We start from the raw sequence: 16,444 nt of genomic DNA, 5'->3' as shown, positions 1-16,444 counted from the left end.
ATCCAAATGTTGAAACCTAGGCTTGTAGGGGAGCTGGGGGTAAGACGGCCAGGCGGGGTAAGACGGCCACCCCACTGTTTTAATAAGTATACTAATGAATATTACTAAAATGTTTAGCAATACTGTTCCTCATGCTAAATAATGCATATGGAGTCACCTTTCCCAGAAATATTGTTTGAAATAGTATAAAAATAGCTCAAAATAAACAAATAATTTTTGAGCTTGAAACTGGATGTAATTTTGATGAATTACAACTTAGGCATTTTTGTTAAATAACAATATGTTTTCCTGTCTTCAAATATTTTTTCACGTTAAATTGAAGTTTTCCCTAGATTATGTCCCTGTTTACAAAAAATGTTTTAAAAAATAATTTATTTGGGGGCAAGACGGCCAACTCCTCCAGGGGTAAGACGGCCACCCGTAATTTGTAGATTTTATTTGATATAGGTTATATTTTTGACGGTTTTTGACTATTAAGACATATTTGTAGATAAAGGAAAAGTATTTTCAATAAAACTATCAATTTTGAATCAAAATGCTGTTAACTACCGTTTCGACAACATTCTTTACTGTGATATAGCAAAACTCATTGAATAGTATGAAATCCTATCAAACTTTTCATAAAAATCGCTTATTCAATATTGTTTACATAATTTTGATTTACTTATTCTAATCGAAATAAACAAACTATTTTTTTTGTATCAAATTTTGTTTGTTTTGTAGTAAAAATTCATAGTTTTTCATAAAATGTGGTCGCAATAATATGAAATTCACTGAGACAAAATATGAAATTTTTTAAACAGCATTTTTCTTCACTTTGGAACCTGATTTTTTTCAACCAAAATAGTTATGATGTTCAGAGAAGTCTGTTGAACCAACCATGTAGGTGTTTGGGTGGATTTAGCAACGTTATTAAGTTAATTTATAGCACTGGCCGTCTTACCCCACATGGGTGGCCGTCTTACCCCGCGTATTTCATATATATACGATTTCAATTATTTTGTTAAAATTGCTGAAAAGTATTGAAAATTGGTTTTTAGACCAACTAATTTATGTCATTTCTATAATGGACTAGTAGTAGAACAATATGTACGTAATTTGAGATCAAAATAATCTGTTGTGTAAATTTTATTAGACTTCTCCCTTAGGGTGGCCGTCTTACCCCCATCTCCCCTAATATCAATTTTAATTTTTTTTGACCCCCCCCCCCTCTCAACTTTGGTCAGAGCCGAGGGACATAAACTTCAAAAAATATTTGGAACGGCCTAAGATATTTTAAAAACAATGATCATTGTAAAACAACTAGACTGCCGTTCTACGGATAATTTGTCCCATGTATTTTTTTACGATTATGACTTTTTAGCGTTTCAAAGTTTTGTGTTTTATACGTTACGTTGAGTATACGTTTAGAAAAAAAAACACATAAAATCTAGTACTTTCTTCGGAAACTCATGAAAAACAACATCAAGTCTCACCATGTTTTTTTTAAATTACGGAATCACTACTTTTACAAAGCATTGTTTCTTGTTTAACCGTTGTATAACAAGAGGATTACAAATAAGGGTGATACAATGCTAACCGGGGTGATTACGGACACATAGAGTGAATAGAGACCCGTAGGACAATTATGCGTAGAAGCACAGAAATCGGTTGAACAATTTAAATCGCGTTTTTCTCAATTGTCTTTTTTTGAACATGGGACAATTATGCGTAGAACGGCAGTAGTGTTTGAATGAAGAAATTAATGGGTTTTCACATTATTTTACTAGATTTACTGAGCTTAAATAGGAACTTCTTTTGGATGAACTTTTATAATTTGAAAAACAAATTGCTTTTTAAGGCTTTTGTGGCCGTTGGAAATAATGTTCAAGCAATTGTCAAAAAATAATCAAGAAAATGTTTATGAAAATGTTTGCCTCGATAAATCAGGGACAAGCCTTGGGGACAGTCACCCCTATATCCGTCTAACATTGACACCCTGCTCTCACTCACACACATCCGAACAAATGAGCGCACTGCAAAGTTACTCAATACACTAATTTGACTCGCACCACCTCTTTGAATCATGTAAGGCTCGTTCGTTTGAATTCTACCGAAATTTAAATCACTTGGCTCATGACTGTATTCAAATGATTGCTGTTACTAAAGTTATCCACACAAGCACGAAAGAGATAGGAAAAGAGAAGAGAATGGAGAGAAAGAGAAAGAGTATGTGCCGTCGTGTCACCCGGCTGTTTCAGTGATGAGCTCGGGTCAACAGAGGAGAAAATCGTGACGTCAGAAATGAACTCAAATCACTCAAAGTTCATTTTGTGAGTGACTTTAACATTTTGGCCTAGTTTGACAGCTACCTCGTTCCCAGGTTTTCTGTGGGAGAGAAAAGGAGGCGAATACTTTATGAAAATCATACCTGTCAAAATTCCTAGCCTCAAAATTTTGTCGCGAGTTGCTTTTCTCCTCTACTTCGCGTGTGTCAACTGACGGTCGCTGTCAGAGAACATCCAACGACCGGGGCGATGATAATAGTTGACTCCCGAGCTCTGTATTTTTTTTTTAATTAAAGGTAGACTATGAATACGTAGACAATTAGTCTTTAGACATAGTTGTACTTCAATCGTTATTTTTGATTAAAAAAAAAAAGATAATTATTTCTCTTGTTTTATGTTTTTCTTAAAACTTTTTTAAGTATTTTAATTTACATTAATCTTATTTTACTCTGCCTATCTACATTTTTCATGTTTCAACAGTCACTTTTTCAATGTTTTGCTTGTTTTTCATATTTTCTACTATAGAACAACACCATTCTCATTTAAATTGTAAAAAGCCTAGACCTAGAGGCATCGTCTGGTATACAAAAATTACTTATTATTTATTTTCACATAACATATAGGAAATGTTAGGAGCGGCCGTGGCTGACTTGTTACGGTGTTTGCTTTGTAAGCGAATGGTTCTGGGTTCGATGCCCATCTGCTCCCAACGAGCAAGTTTAGAACACAGAAATTAGAAATGATAAATATGAACGAAAAATCAAAGTCGCTCGAGGCGGGGTTCGATCCTCCGTCCTTTGGATTGGTAAGCAAAAATGCTAACCACTAGGCCATGACGACTTGGTGAGCGTGAATTGTGGAATTAGGAATACTGTTACAGAGAGCGAGTTGTGGCGCTATAACCAGGGCAAATAGTGTCCGGGGCATAGGGACGTGGCGTTACATCGTGCTGCCATCTGTTTTTTTTTAAGTGCAAGAGTGGAAAAGTGCTGAGCCATCGTCTAAAAATAGACGGCGTCCTATCTCGCCCAGCAAAATGAAGTCGATATAGTAGTCGGTTTCGATGAGAAAAAGTGGAAAACGTGGTCTAAAAATAGCGACGCCATCCCCCTATTCGTGGAAATACAATGTCCCATCCCAGAGGGTCCCGAAGTACCAAACCTTCTTAGCATGGTGCTCCCAACGAATACAACCAAAATCTCGGAGCGTATGGTGGAGTGTCCCCACGCTTCTTCCTCCCCTGTCGATTCAGAATTGTGTTGTTGTTCGAACACTCAGTGCTCAAACTCAACCCAATTACGAGTCATCATCTCTGCGATACGGCTTTACGCAGTAGGCCTGGCCGCTTTAACGCTTGTGATGTTTCATTGCATTCCGATGCAATGGCGCACTACAAATGTTAATAAATGACAAGAAGAGTGCTAGGCGTCATCTAACCTAAGGCACTCTCTACACCCAAAATTCAGAATCGAGATAATCGTTCTCTCAAAATTTATTGAGGGCTCAGTGCCAAAATCGATAGAATAATGGTACCAACTCACACCATCATAACAAATGAGTTCATTCGTTAGTTGAATCAATAAATCTCCAACAAGTGTCATACATCGACTTCTGACTTCTCCATGGTCACCAAGCTGTGGTGGCCGAGGCAGCTAAGTCATTGGATTGGTTTGTCAAAGATCTCTGGTTCGATTCCCGTTGTCGACACTTTTGGTTTTTTGTTTGACGGATGAACTTTTTTTTGCAAATGAACCTCGAGAGAATAGTTCTATCGCCCATCTCGAGCTGTGTTCTCTGCGTCCGTGAATGGTACCACTATTCTCTCGACTCGAAACCATCATTCTCTCGGACTAGCGCTGCCAGTTTTGGGTGTAGGATCCCTTCGAAAGATTGGCTGCGCTAGGGTCTGATTAGATTAGATTAGATTAGACATAGGAAATGTTAGTACATTTTTAAAAGCATTGCCAAAGTCACATAAAACAAGCCAAACGTGAAATTTTCTTATATTTTAAGAGTTCTTTTTTCCAATGCTTTTTAAAGATCCGAAATTGGTTGAAAAAATAATTTACGGTGAATTTTCAGATCGAAGCCCGCATAGAGGCGGGGTTGGGTTGTAGAGGGTTAATCAAATATTTTGATGAAGAGTTTAGTGCCTCAACAATGACTGTATTTTTTAAGTTCTCATGATTAGTTTGATTAGTTCGTATTCCAGAGAATAAGTTTGCCGAAATTGTCGAAACGATTCGATTTCTATGAAGGTTATTTGAATTTATAACATCACCACAAAAATGGCAAAAATTAGAAGTGAGCTGATCCAAAATAATTGTTTCTTAAACGTTATTCATTTTTATTCAAGTCCCAATCATGCCAAAGCTACACTCGTTAACGGCCCCCGTCCTACCAAACTGGTGCACCCCCAGCAGAAGCAAAACGAATGGACAGAGGAAATTGGCTGACAGTTGCAATGGCTCGCTGCTAATTAAATCCGTTTCCATAATTTTTACATATGCGGCCATTTCCCTTCGCATATGCAGCTTCGTGTGCACTTGTTATGTGACTTGCGACTGCCCCTCAAGTGCGGTTATTCCGAGGAAAAACAGAACTAATAGAAGGTAATTGAAACTGTAACATGTCATTCCGAGTAATGATTGCTCAAGGCTGCACGCAAGCAGTATGGACGACGATGGTGGATTTTGTGGATTTCTTTCTAATTAAAATCATTTTTAAATAATTTTGTAAGATTTTCCACTTAAATCCAATTCCAAGTTATGACTTGCCTCAACTTTCTCTCGAAAAATTGAAAAATTAAATTACCTTCCAGGTTATCTTCCTTTAATGACTCTATTAGCATAAACCAAGCATGAGCGACTCACGGCTCGAAAAGTAGCCGAAATGTTGGCTAGTCATAACCCAATAACGAAACCTTTCCAAAACTGCACTCATAATTTCCTTAGATTGGTGCTTTTTCACATTACCCCCCCAAAAAAAGGTGATTATTCATAATTGTTTTCTGAGAAACTAACAGTTTCAGCTACAATTCGTTCAGAAATGGTCTAAACTAAATAGACTCCATTTTGCTTTATCATGGTACTGACATTTTTTATTACACGTTTGGGCTTGAAACCCCCGAGTGATATCATCTCTTTCTTCGGAGGGGAGTTAGTACCTAGGGAAAGGTACGACTCGTAACGAGGTCTTGAGCTGCACTGCGAGTCTTTGCAGTTCTATGCGATGTAATTTTATTCAAATGATGAAAGTGCCGAAGAGATAAGTCGTGATCCTTTTTTTTGGGCGTGATGAGATTACCTGTTAATGTTGATTTAAATATGTATTTGAAGTTCTCTTAAATGAAAAAAAAAAAAAAAAAAAAACTAATCAAATAAGGTTTAAGTTTTTTTCACTGTATCCAGGTGGCCAAGTGGCACCAGATCGTAATTAGGATGTCAAATTTGTGTTCCTGAGCAAAAATCTGTGTTGTTTGACGTATCGGAAAGTACACTTGTGAAATTACCGAAATTGGTCCACCGGAACCATATTACGGATAATCCGGGTTGGTGGCAGGGTGACCTTATGGCATCAGATCGTAATGAAGATGTCAAATTTGAGTTCCTAAGCAAAAATCAGTGTTGTTTGACATGTCGGAAAGTACACTTGTGAAATTACCGTAATTGGTCCACCGGAACCATGTTACGGATATTCCGGGTTGGTGGCAGGGTGGCCAAATGCCACCAGATCGTAATGAAGATGTCAAATTTGAGTTTCTGAGCAAAAATCAGTGTTGTTTGACATGTCGGAAAGTGTACTTGTGAAATTACCGAAATTGGTCCATCGGAACCATGTCACGGATATTCCGGGTTGGTGGCAGGGTGGCCAAATGGCACCAGATCGTAATGAGAATGTCAAATTTGAGTTCCTGAGCAAAAATCAGTGTTGTTTGACATGTCGGAAAGTGTACTTGTGAAATTACCGAAATTGGTCCATCGGAACCATGTCACGGATATTCCGGGTTGGTGGCAGGGTGGCCAAATGGCACCAGATCGTAATGAAGATGTCAAATTTGAGTTCCTGAGCAAAAATCAGTGTTGTTTGACATGTCGGAAAGTACACTTGTGAAATTACCGAAATTGGTCCACCGGAACCATGTTACGGATATTCCGGGTTGGTGGCAGGGTGGCCAAATGGCACCAGATCGTAATGAAGATGTCAAATTTGAGTTTCTGAGCAAAAATCAGTGTTGTTTGACATGTCGGAAAGTGTACTTGTGAAATTACCGTAATTGGTCCACCGGAACCATGTTACGGATATTCCGGGTTGGTGGCAGGGTGGCCAAATGGCACCGGAACGTACTGAGGATGTCAAATTTGATTTCCTGATCCAAAATTAGTGTCGTTTGACATGTCGGAAGCCATATTAGAATTGGTGAAGAATTCGACATCCGTTCCTGTGTAGTCGGTTCCGGAAGGGTGGCCAATTCATATCCGTAGGTCCGGGATCAAAGGAATATGCCTAATATGTCCAGAACAGGTCTTGGAGCAAATTGGGATGGTTTTTCTGAAGAACTTATGATAATAATCATGATTTGTAGATTGGGTTGCATACCCGGACAAAAACCTACCCCACTAGGTTCCGGAATATCTCCGTGGCCAAGTGTCCGATTCCGGATTTCTTTGTAGATTCTGAAAATAGACATTTGTCCGGTTCTTTTGAGGGGTGAACGAACTTATTTGGTCAAAAGAGGCAAAAGATACAGCATTTTTAATGTTTTTTCGGTATCTCGCATCAGACGTTCGGACTGTAAGGGTTAAGCGAAGATGGCGTTCGAATGGTGAACGTCCCAAATGTGAAAATCGCGCAGTAGCACCAACATTAGAAAATAAAATGTGGCTGTCATACATTACACAGTTTATTCGTAATGTTGGTACCACTGCGTGATGTTGACATTTCGGGCGTTCATCATTCGAACGCCATTTTCGCTTAAAAATCTGCATAGGCTTTTATTCATCTCAGATTAAGAAATGTATACCGAACAATCTTTATTGAACAGCACTGGACGACAAAGTGTGGGAAATAATCCAATTTAAAATTATTTAAATTACTGAAAATTGACGCTTTTGGCTTCATCGGTCAAGAAGAGGAAGCTGCTGGAAGCTGTGCTGGTGAACTGCGTCTGCTGGACTTTTATTATCAATTTTGTCAGGTACAAATTGATCAATCTGAAACACCTTGCAGATGATTCTTTTTACCTCAAACTTTTACAATTATGATCCAGCCCCATCAATTGACGGTTCAAATCAAAACAATGATGAAAAGTATTGCTTTTCGATACAAGTATCGAAAAGTTCCACTTTTCAGCACCTACTGGATACTGAAAAGTAGAAAACGCTTGTATCGAAAAATACTTAACGATTCTGTTATTCTTGATGAAGATAAGTAGGCTATTTGAACATTTGAAAATGAGAAAAAACAAAGTTTAAAAAACAGAGTTGCAAAAAGTCCAATAAAATAAATAGTTTCACCACTCTGTGGTTTCACAACGGTATTGCAAAAAATATACAAAAATCACGTTATTTTAAAATGAAACATTTAATTTAAAATGAAAAAGGACTTCTCCGGATTACAGTTTCAAAAAGTATTTACATTTAATTACTCATAAAATATCATGTCTCTCGAAGTTATACAGTTAAAAATCGGAAAATTGAAATTGAAATTGATAAACAAGATAATCGCAGTTTTTATTTGATAAGGGGCTAGACTTAAGGATTAATTAATAAATAGAGAAAAATAAAAATTCCTAAGCATTTTATTTATGGCTGCAACAATTTTTTTTTATGAAGAATGTTCGGAAATGACTTCTAGAACTTACTTCTAATGCTAATGTCCAAATAATGCTATTGTCCAAATTTATCCAAATCGGTTTTCTTTTTTATATACCCACATTAGCTTAAGACCCCGCCAAATTAGAAAATGCGATTATACGATATTCTTAAGATAATCAGAACATCATAAATCATTAACAAAAATAGTTCTGTGAGTGAAATATCAATATCAACCGAGATTTGACCGAACTTGATTGATTTAAATTGCAGCTAATACACGCAAATAACATTCCAAAAGAGTGTAGCTCCATAACATCACTGTTTACACGAAAATAGATTTCAGATTCGGATTCAGCGGCCAAAATTACTAAAAGAAAGCATACCCTGACCTATAAGACATATGCTTGCTACATCGTGTAATTAGTAGGCCTTGCTTCTGAATTCTGAGAAATTTTGAAAATTGGCACTTTTTTCCACACTAAAACTCAAATATCTCCGCTCTGGAGTGTCGAAATTGCTTTTTTCTGAAGAAAAATGTTCGCCGTGGAATTTTCTACAAGCTGCACGCATTGGTTTTGCTGGGCAAAATGGGCTACCCTAAATTAAATGAGCATTTCTAAAAAAAGTTTCGAAAAAATGCTATTTTTTCGACATAGATCAGCCTGGAAGAAGCTTAACTTTTGGTCTAATATTGATAGTTCATCTTTATCTATGGACCTATCTTCTAAGCAAAATACACACCAGATTGAAATAGTTTTTGTATTGATTCCAAGCGAGTTTAGAAAATTGGTTCAAAAAAGTGACTATTTTCAGTCAATCGAAAAAAAAATTGTCTAAAAAACATTGTTCCTTACATCATAATCTATCATTTAAGAAGTGAGCACCTGAAATTCCACGACATGACCTTAAAATGGGGCAGGCTATTGCTTATTAAATTACAAAATGCTTTTTTAATGTTAAATAACCGCCATTTGGGCCGCCATCTTTTTTAAATTTTAAATCACTTTAGCGTAGTACTTAAGCTCAACAATCATTAATAAGAAAACGAAAAAAAAATTTTTTCGCAATTCCGTCGTGAAACTACTTACTTTTCCTGTCATTCTTGAATGATGAAAAAGCCTACTTTTCTGAACCAAAAATAACAGAAACGAATAGTAACACTTTTAAAAATAAATGCTGAAAAGTCCTACTTTTCAGCACTGAAATGAATGCTGAAAAGTTTAACTTTTCAGCACTTGTTATACTTTTCATTTATTTACGATTATTTGATAAAATACATGAACATTTGTCTTATAATTCCACTTAAAGGGTGTTTTTACGGAATTGCAAAAAATGTTGTATGGAACTCGTTGCAAAACTCGATTTTTTCAGCACTCGTCGTATTTATCCAACTTGGTGAACCTCGTTGGATAAATGTACGACTCGTGCTGAAAAAATCTGTTTTTTGCGACTTGTTACATAAACTACTATTCCGTGATTCGATTATATTCGAAGTGAAAAATTTCCAAGGCCTTTAGATAATCGAGTCTGAACTGTATTGAAAAACATGTTAAAAACATGAAATTAACAAAAAATCGAGGGGTCGTACCGTACCACTGCCCCAAGATATCAAAAACCCGATTTAATATCACCAGAGGTGAAATAGAGCCTTTCTTACAAAATGATGAAACTCCCACAAATATATTGGTGCAATTAATTTTTCAGAAACATAATGATACCACCCAGTGAGAATTTGACCAAAGCTTCAAATCTTTGTAGGCTAAACCTCGAATGCCATTTTTTTATTTTCACAGGTACATTATGGGTCGCAAGATAATTATATTTAATTAAGAAAAACATATTGGCTTGACATTCATAGAAAAAAAAATAAAGGGTACTCAGTCTTTAATGTTAGTCTATGATTAACTTGAAAAAGTATGTATCGATTGTCGATCTATTATGAGAAGCCAGAAAGAACACTTTTACGCGCAGCGTAAAACGCGCAAGCGTAAAAGTGCTTGACGACTTGTCGATCTTTCGAGCGAGAACGAGCCGGGACTTCGAATTTGATGTTCAGTAAATGATTGTGTATAAAATCAAAAAATGTATAGGAAAAAATAGGGTAAAAATAAGACGTAAAACACTAATATGGCTATATCTCTGGAAATAATTTTTGGAAAAGCTTCAAATTTTGGGCCCAACCAGTTTATGGCGCATGTTTTCGAATGGATTTTTGTTTGAAACTGAATTCTTTTAATGTGATAATGTTATCTGTAAAATAGTCCAAAAAATTCCTCTAAAAATGGCTTTGACCACATTTACTGGTCGAAAATAGTGAATCGAAAACTAAAATGTTCGTCTCCGACCTCACGGCTACAAATCTGACTTATAAAAATTGTGGGTTTTACGAGCGGTTTTCCAATGATGGCAGACACAAATTTTTAAGAGCGGATACAGACATCGCTCAAGTATTTCAGAAAAAGAGCTCTCAAAAATCAGACTTTGATTTCCATGTTTCGGGCCAAAATTCAATCGAAGGGCGCATCTAAGCCTTCAATTTAGTAATAGGATTTTTTCTGGGACGATTAAGATTTCTGAGAAAAGCGTTTTTCTTAAAGCAAACCTTAAACCTTTCTTTTTTAAGAAAGGCAAAAAGGGAACTCGAATTTCAGTGATCAGGGGTCTCGTGGCGCAGGGGTAGCGGCTTCGGCTGCCGATCCCGATGATGCTATGAGACGCGGGTTCGATTCCCGCCTTATCCACTGAGCTTCTATCGGATGATGAAGTAAAACGTCGGTCCCGGTTTCTCCTGTCTCGTCAGAGGCGCTGGAGCAGAAATCCCACGTTAGAGGAAGGCCATGCCCCGGGGGGCGTAGTGCCAATAGTTTCGTTTTTCGAGCCAAATTTACTCCATGTAGCAAAGTTTCACATCAAAGAGTGGTTCTGGCATTTTTTTTTCCTATTTTGCGTGAGTTTTGAGTTATGGACAGCTGTACAAGCTGTCATTGCTATACATTTTGAAATGGGTGCTGAATAATAGTTCGCAAAGCGGCCTCAATTGTGAACTCTCAAAGTGGAACTAATTTACTGTTTGCCAAAAGTAGCGAATATTGTATACGATCATTCAAAATCGTTATTTTTGTTGTAAGAATGGAAAGTCTGTTGCTTTTTAGGAACTGGTGTTGAAGTCGAAAAAGATTCTCAATAAAACACCGGATATTAGTAAAAGCTAGTATAATAATCAGAGTATAATTAGTTGTTAACATTCGAACCAACTACATATAAGTTTCCGTGGTGTAGTGGTTATCACATCCGCCTAACACGCGGAAGGCCCCCGGTTCGATCCCGGGCGGAAACAAAATTTTTAAGTTGTTTTAATTTGTGGTGTATATCAACATTTTTTTACTTTTCTCACTGATCACTTGGTCAAAACATCAGAAAAAAAAACTCATTCGCTCTTTTGGTAGCACCTTTTCAGTAATATGATTTACCGAAATTTATGTCTGCCACCACACGCCAAATTGATCCTATTTCCTGCCATCATCATCATCATCATCATCATGATCCTCACTATAGCACACACCAGTCTCCACCGGATCCAACAGACCCTGGACGCTCTTATTAATCAATCCCACTTCCAGAAGCTTGTGCTGGTGCTCCCCAAGTTTGCCCCATTCATCAACCCCCTGCTCTCATTCATTAGCCGTGCGGCGCGTTCGGACCCAAAGTGCCAGGTCACGAAATTGAATTTTTCAAAATTGAATTCAATTTCGTGGCAACCAATTTTAAATACACATGTGCTGCTGCTGCTCAACCTACTTGCAATACACGTGGTCCTATACACTTACGGGTCATAAAATAAACGCTCCAATTTGGTGATGAATATGGGCTGAATTTCCTTTCAATCAGCTCTCATTTCGGAAAAAAGACAGTCCCCCAGAGCTCTCCTTGTTGAATCCTTTCAGCCGGGGGCAGGATAGAGCTTCAATTTCCTTTCGGATTCCGCCTCGAGGGGTATTAAATTAACTTTTATGACCTCTTTGCGGTCCCCCTCCGGAATGACCTCTTCTTGATGGGCCGATCGGGGTAGCGCAGAAGTGTTTTTCGGTTAATGGTTATGGACCAGCTTCCAGTATCAATTATGAAACCGCGCACATCGGCCCCGGCCCGGTCAACAATCTGTCCAATGTGACCACCACCTTCGAAGGGGAACCAAGATGGCTTGTGGTGTCCCCGTAAAACGATCGCGCCACGGAAAACGGGGTCATTTTAATCAATTACACGTGTTGTAAAGTTCAAGACCACCAGGCTGGTGTTGTCGTCATTGGGTTTGACAAAAAACATGTTTCCACCCGGGATCGAACCGGGGGCCTTCCGCGTGTTAGGCGGATGTGATAACCACTACACCACGGAAACAGGTGAATTTTAAAGATTTATTTTTATTTTTTTCAAATGATGGAAAAAATATTTTATTTTTCAATTTTCGTTCCCAATGTAAACATTTACTGAAGCTAGCAGGTTGGATTGTTTTTATTACACTTCCTCTTTAACTACTTTTGCATTTTGATTTAACTGTTGTTTTAAATGTTATGTTTTAATCAATGCAAAATTATTTTAGATAAGAAAATTCAAGCAATAAATTTTCTTATTTAAAATAATTTTATATTGATTAAAACATAACATTTTAATCTACAGTTAAATCACCCATCGCAGCCGTGATCGTCTAGTGGTTAGGACCCTACGTTGTGGCCGTAGTAACCCAGGTTCGAATCCTGGTCACGGCAGTTGTATTTTTTTGTCATTAGGTAATTTGGATAGGCTACGTATTTCAACTGTAAGTAAGTTTAGATTTTCTTAACAAATCAACTTTAAGCAAACCATATATAAATTTTAGAATAATTACATTAAACTGTATGTTAAGCTTTTAATTATAAGAATATACACAAGGGTGACAATAAAAAATCGTCATCAGGGATACCCCCTGGCTCGATTCTTTAGGTAAAAATAGGTAACTGTGCCAATTATGAGCTCAATCGGTTAATGTTTAAAGGTCGTTATAGACCGTTAAAGCTGGTGAAAAAAAAATTCATACAAAAACGTCTTCTTCAAATCGCTTGGATCGTTTTGCGGTCTTCAACAAAGTTGTTTATCATACAATTTTACATAATAATATCACACTTGACAATGATCCAACACATTTTGCGTCATCTTCGGTGGAATTTTGAAATTATTGCTTTACCCATACATTTTTTTTATTTTCCTTATACAAACTTCAACGATTAATAACGACTTTTAAACTTTAACCGATTTGGCTCATAATTATCATAGTTTTTTTTAACCTAAAGAATCAAGCCAGGGAGTATCTCTTTAGATTTTCCAAAAAAAAACTGCAAATTTAACGATTATTGAAGTGCTGAATAATAGGGAAAATAAAAAAACGTCTTGATTTCGGTAAAGTATAACCCAAATTCGATAGCACCAACATAAATATTTTCAAAGTTTTTGGCTCCCTGCCCCCTTCATTTTTTTTGAAAACATTTTCGAACAATTGCCTATCCAAAAAGATTGTTTCCGCCCGGGATCGAACCGGGTACCTTCCGCGTGTTAGGCGGATGTGATAACCACTACACCACGGAAACTTTTACACGTGAGAAATATTTCTACAGTCTATTTTTGTTCAGGTCAAATAGAAAAAGTATTTAGATTGACGTTCAATTAATTTTCAATATTGTTTTTCGATTCTTGAACTGCTTTTAGCTACAAAGTTAGTAAATTGAATTTTTAGAGTCACATGGACCATTAGTTAGGTTCCCTTTTAATGTTGGTTTTCTTTTTGGAAAAAATCAATTCAATGTTTGTTCAGTAAACTCAACTTTTAATAGATGTTTCAAACAATATTTATTAGAAAAATATTTTTTCATGAAATTTTAAATTTTTGTTTTCTCTAAAATCAATTATAACGAGTGTTGAAAATTTCGAGTTTTGCAGCAAGTTGCATTCAACATTTTCCGAATGCAATTTAGAAAATCACCTTTCGAAATGGTTTTTTAAGTGAAATGTCCATCTGTTTAGTCAAGTCGCTTGCTGTCAAGATAAGTGTTGGACATGAAAAGGGTTACTTTTCGATTCAAGTGTTGAAAAGTATAACTTTCCGGCTCTGAAATAAGTATTAATTTGGTGTTTGGTTGCATTTCATCACTGTAGAATCAAAGGAAATTTAAGTATTATCTAAACAGATCTTGATTAAGGGGTTACATACATGTAAAAAATCACAACATTTTATATTAAAGAATATTTGTTAAATCCGTGGCAGTGCGTGGCCGAATGGTTACGCTGTCCGATTTGTAAGCGGATGATTCTTGGTTCGATTTCCATATGTTCCAACCTTCCATCGGATGAGGAAGTAAAATGTCGGTCCTGGCCTTGGTTGTTAGGCCGTTAAGTCATTCCAGGTGTAGGAGTCGTCTCCATGCCATAAGTACAAACAACACACCAAACCAAGCCTACTCCGGTGGAATCGCTGGCGGCGGTTGGACTCGCAATCCAAAGGTCGTCAGTTCAAACACTGGGGTGGAAGGTTCCTTGGAGTAGAAAGAGGTTTGAGTGCTCTCCCCATTTAAGCCTTCGGACTCCTAGGTTCGAGCAGAAACTTGCAATAGAGACCACAAAAGACCCGGGGGTCGTTAATGTGGATGGTTTGATTTTTTTTTTGTTAAATCCATTCAAAAGTTAGCACCAAACTCTCTTCAGGAAAGTTGTAGAGCACCTTCCAGAGCATCTGAATATGAATCCGGTTTTGATATTGCGTTAAACGTAGATTTTTTAAATATCAAAATTAAAAAAAAATACTTAACCAATCTTTCTAAAACTTTAAGGAGTTGTTTAGGACCCCAAAAGGAACTGAAAAATTGCTGTGCTGGAAAATCGATTTTGTTATTACACCCTAATGTATCCCCTTGAAGATAAATAATGATATTCAATAAGTTATGTTTTTGACAGGATATTTCCGATATAAAAAGTGTTCATTTGTGTTTTGACTGCAAAAATACATTTTTATTGTGATTTTGTTCAAACAGCACTCACTTTGCCTGACATTTTATAGTGACGAAAATTCCCACTTATCACCAGCAAAAATAACAGTTATGAAAAGTAAATCTTGCCCAGTTCCTGAGGGGAACACCCTTGAAGAGTATCGGGGCCGGCAATTACAAAGCGGATTCAGTGGCAGTTTCATTCTCAACTTAATGTTAACATGTTAGGGTTAATGATAACATTCCATAGGTCGCCTCCCTAAGGTGTCGTGATAAGGTCCAGTTTGTGACGATACACTACCTTCCCTTTACTAAGCAATCGATTCCAGAAGGGAAAAGATCACCAGTTGTGTTGGTCCGAGCCGGGATTTGAACCCCGATCTACTGCTTACGAGGCGGAAGCGTTACCACTGGGCTACGTGGCTCGGTCAGTATGAAAAGTTCATTAATATAAAATTTGAGTGCTAAAAGATTCAACTTTTCAGCATTTGTATCGAAAAGTGTTGCTGTTTGATTTATTGAACACTATTTTGACATTTTTAACACTTTAGAACCTTTTCAAAGGTTCTTTTTTTTCTAGTTGCTAAATAATATTGTATTCAACTTTATTAGGATGCATAGAATATGTTACTTTGGTTCAAAACCTTGCTCCACAGGCTGAATATTGTTTCATGGGCTATTTTAGGCCTCTTAGCTAAATATGAACAAAATTGGGCCACATTTACCCTGTTTCCATTGAAATTTTCTCAAAAGGGAGATTCTCATAGTAAATTTAATGCTCTACAAAGTTACCAGGAAAACCAGAACTGTACAATTTGATTCTTAAAAGTTATTAGTGATTTAACACTACTATTTCAAAATCTTGTTAACGATGATGATAACACAGATAGCACAAAAAAAACTATTATCTCTTAATGAAAATTTCAAACAACAAAATTGAAAGATTGAAATTGATTTTTGCTTGTCACGGTTTCAAATAAAAATAGATGTTTTTACACAATTAATTAAACTAATCTTCTGAGGTATGTAAGTTACAATATAACGTAACCGTATTTCCCAAAATTATACTAGCATGCAATTTACCATTCACCACACAGAAAAAAAAATGATGGTAATATTCATCAGGAAATGGTGACAGATTTTGTGGCAAAATAAATGATAAATTTTACCTTAGAAAATGATGAATTTTCATCAGTTTTTGATGAATATTCATCAGGTTCACATTTTTACACATTTTTTATGTAATATTACACAAATAAAGAGGTAATATTCAACCTACCAAATTTTCAACATTCTAAAATTCAACTTTTTTTTTCTGTGCACTTAGCCTCAGGCCACCCACACGCCATCA

At 36.6% G+C, this 16,444-nt stretch overlaps 4 non-coding genes across 4 annotated transcripts; 2 read left to right on the top strand and 2 right to left on the bottom strand.

The window, feature by feature from the left end:
- Window positions 1-11,347: 11,347 nt before the first annotated feature.
- On the top strand, window positions 11,348-11,420 carry Trnav-aac (transfer RNA valine (anticodon AAC)). The gene has a single exon. It is a non-coding gene; the product is annotated as a tRNA-Val (tRNA).
- Window positions 11,421-12,405: 985 nt separating this feature from the next.
- Window positions 12,406-12,478, bottom strand: Trnav-aac (transfer RNA valine (anticodon AAC)). The gene has a single exon. It is a non-coding gene; the product is annotated as a tRNA-Val (tRNA).
- Window positions 12,479-12,774: 296 nt separating this feature from the next.
- Trnah-gug (transfer RNA histidin (anticodon GUG)) lies at window positions 12,775-12,846 on the top strand. The gene has a single exon. It is a non-coding gene; the product is annotated as a tRNA-His (tRNA).
- Window positions 12,847-13,628: 782 nt separating this feature from the next.
- Window positions 13,629-13,701, bottom strand: Trnav-aac (transfer RNA valine (anticodon AAC)). The gene has a single exon. It is a non-coding gene; the product is annotated as a tRNA-Val (tRNA).
- Between the last annotated feature and the right edge of the window lie 2,743 nt (window positions 13,702-16,444).

Source organism: Culex pipiens, chromosome 2 (genome assembly GCF_016801865.2).
Source record: "Culex pipiens pallens isolate TS chromosome 2, TS_CPP_V2, whole genome shotgun sequence".
In the NCBI taxonomy this organism is placed as follows: Eukaryota; Metazoa; Arthropoda; class Insecta; order Diptera; family Culicidae; genus Culex; species Culex pipiens.
This window is presented reverse-complemented; position numbering and strand designations above follow the sequence as displayed.